Source organism: Rhagoletis pomonella, unplaced genomic scaffold (assembly GCF_013731165.1).
Source record: "Rhagoletis pomonella isolate Grant_MI unplaced genomic scaffold, Rhpom_1.0 Rhpom_scaffold_00006, whole genome shotgun sequence".
In the NCBI taxonomy this organism is placed as follows: domain Eukaryota; kingdom Metazoa; phylum Arthropoda; class Insecta; order Diptera; family Tephritidae; genus Rhagoletis; species Rhagoletis pomonella.
In genome coordinates, this window is record NW_023458560.1 from 16968066 (window position 1) to 16971080 (window position 3015).

General features: G+C 36.5%; 1 protein-coding gene across 1 annotated transcript in view; it reads left to right on the plus strand.

Moving 5' to 3' along the window:
* The window catches only part of LOC118741798 (box A-binding factor-like), a 38388-nt gene that overhangs the window by 34068 nt on the left and 1305 nt on the right, over positions 1 to 3015 (plus strand). The window lies entirely within an intron of this gene.

The following is a 3015-nucleotide window of genomic DNA, read 5'->3' on the forward strand; positions in this document are numbered from 1 at the left end:
ACTGAAAATTACAAAGATCGGGTCACTATAACCTAAATCTCCCATACGACTGATTGTTCAGATATACGCTTTTTCGTTATAACTCCTCTATTTATGTAGCTAGGAACTTGAAATTTTGCACTACTGTCACTAATTATCAAGATATTACTTACAGTAAAAATGGCGAAGATCGGGTCGCTATAACCTATATCCTCCATACAACTGACTGTTCAGATATGGGATTTTTCGTTATAACTCCTCCATTTATGCAACTAGAAACATGAAATTTTGCAATACTTCCACCCATTATCATCAAAAGACTTACACTGAAAATTACAAAGATCGGGTCGCTATAACCTATATCCTCAATACAACTGATTGTTCAGATATGGGATTTTTCGTTATAACTCCTCCATTTATGCAGTTAGGAACATGACATTTCGTACTATTACTACTCATTATAAACAGAATACTTACATACAGCTCCCATACAACTGATTGTTCAGATATGAAATTGTTTGTTAAAACTCCTCAATTTATGCAGATAGGAACATGAAATTTCGCAGTATTTTCATTAATTAACAAGAGAAATGAAAATTACAAAGATCGGGTCGTTTGACCTATTGGCTCCATACAACATTGTTGAGATATGAGGTTTTCAAATAAAACTCCTTCATTTTAACAGCAAAAACCGGGACACCTTCTGAGCTATTTACTTATCAACCAAATAAAGTCCACTGAGGAAATCAGCCAATTCGGTGCTCCATGAGGTATGTAACCCATAGCTATAATTGTTCGGATTTGAGTTTTTTCTTAAAAACCCCTTCATTTAGACGGCTAGACAGTGAAATATTGTGAGCTACAGGTATAAGTTTTTTTAAGGTTAAGGACCTATTATTTTGTACCTTGTCTAAGTTATGACAATCAATTCAAGAAGTCTAGGCTCGGGCGAAGTCGAACATTAAATACCGAAAACCACCGTTATGGTTTTACCCTTCTTTCAAACAACATCTATAGTATAATGAAATATACTTATGTATACAGTCATAAGTGGGTGGCACCACGACCATTTTCCAAATTCCATAATAATCTTATTTCTTTTTGAGAGATTATTGTTAGAATTAATTTTGAGTTAATAAGCGTATTTAGATTTCGAAATATCGTAGTTTCCATACTTCTGAAATATACCGTTTTATACAAAAAGTGGGCGCAATTTTTGTCCGATTTCAAGCATTTTCAACGTCTTTCTTTTTTGTGTCAAGTACATTTATTATACCGAGTTTGATACAAATGGATTGAACAGTCACCTAGATACACATATGAGGTCACAAGTGGGCGGTATCGCGCCCATTTTCCAAAATGTTTTCTAAACGTATTTCTTGCTAAATAATTATTGAAAATGTTTTACTAAAGCCAACATCTTCGCCAAATTTTATAGAAATTAGTGGAGCGCTTACCGAAATATGCACATGTAACCATAAGTGGCCGGGCCTACGCGGTTTATGTATTTTTCCAAACTACCATTACATAGGATGTAAGCGTGGTTATTGTCTAATTTTGCTCATTTTCAATACTACCGGTCCTTAGCTCAAAATAAATACACGTACCAATTTCGGTAAGATATCTCAATTATTACTATATTTATAGTGTGCAAAGACGAACGGGCTGACGGACGGACAGACAGTTACAGCTTCATTGATTTCTTTTATTATTTAGAGTCCGATAAATGTGCTAAAAGTATTTCTTTTCGCGTATACAGAAGTAAAGGGAAATTTGGAATTTTATGAAAAGTTTAGCAGTCGCTACCAATCTAGAGGCCAGATACTGAAACTGCGGAACGCACACATGTGTGATTCCCTGTTACGAAGAAGTAGCTTAGAATGTTTAAATTCAAAACAATAACATTTCTCAAAAAACGGAACAAAAGTCTTAAACACTTTGTCATTTAACCCGGTTCTTTTTTTGTTGAAAACTCATTGAATTACAAACAACTGTTTGTCCGCAGACCGAAGCCGTGATAGGTCTTTGTTATTTCTAAAATCTGTAAGGAAAGAATAGTAATTACAGCTGGTACATGCACTGCTACCTGTTTGGTTCACTTTGTTCATACATATGTGCACACATATGTGGTACGCGAGAAAAAAGGTTGACTACCATTGTTCAAGACAATAGATCAGGGGAGACATTTCCATACTCGCAATAACACACTTTATCTAACAGTTGTTAAGGACGTATCGTCCATTATGACGGTGATTCATTTAGGTAACCTCCGCGACTAGTAGCTATAGATGCTTTCCTTTCACACCAGACAATGCTACTCGTATTTCGCTAAACGGCGGTCCCCATTTTCTCTACCTACTCTCTTTAAGAGGTTATTTCAGAAATTTCTTTATGAGAAAACACAGAATGGTTATTTTGAATTACTAAAATATAAGTATTCAGTTTAAATTTAGACTTCCAAGCGATATCTGGTTGATCTCTAAAATTAAATATTAAAAAAAAAATTCATTAAATTCGAAATTTAAATATATTTACTACAAGTATTTACAAAAAAAATGCCACGAGTATCTGCGCGATCACAAGAACAACGACGTCGTGAAGCTGTAATTCGGAGCCGCCAGCACTATGAACGAAATTTATCGCAAAATAGGACAATAAGCGCCAGTCTTATGGCTAACCTTCGGTCTTCAAATACCCTGTTTCGTCAAATAGAAAGGGAAAATGATGCAGCATTGCACAGAGTAAGAAGGCGTCTACCAATGCGTAGAGTTATGGAACAAACCCAGGACACCATGGCGCACCGGTTAAGAAGGACTGTTCCACAATTAAGGGAAAATGAACGCGTTCGCGACTCGGAAGCACGTGTACTACGACGAAAAAATCCGGATTTGAGATGGGATGAACAAGCGCATAATACGGTGGCGCATCGGTCAAGAAGGACTGTCCCACAATTAAGGGAAACTGAACGGGTTCGCGACTCGGAAGCACGTCTACTACGAAGACAAAATCCGGAGTTGAGAAGGGACGAACAAGCCC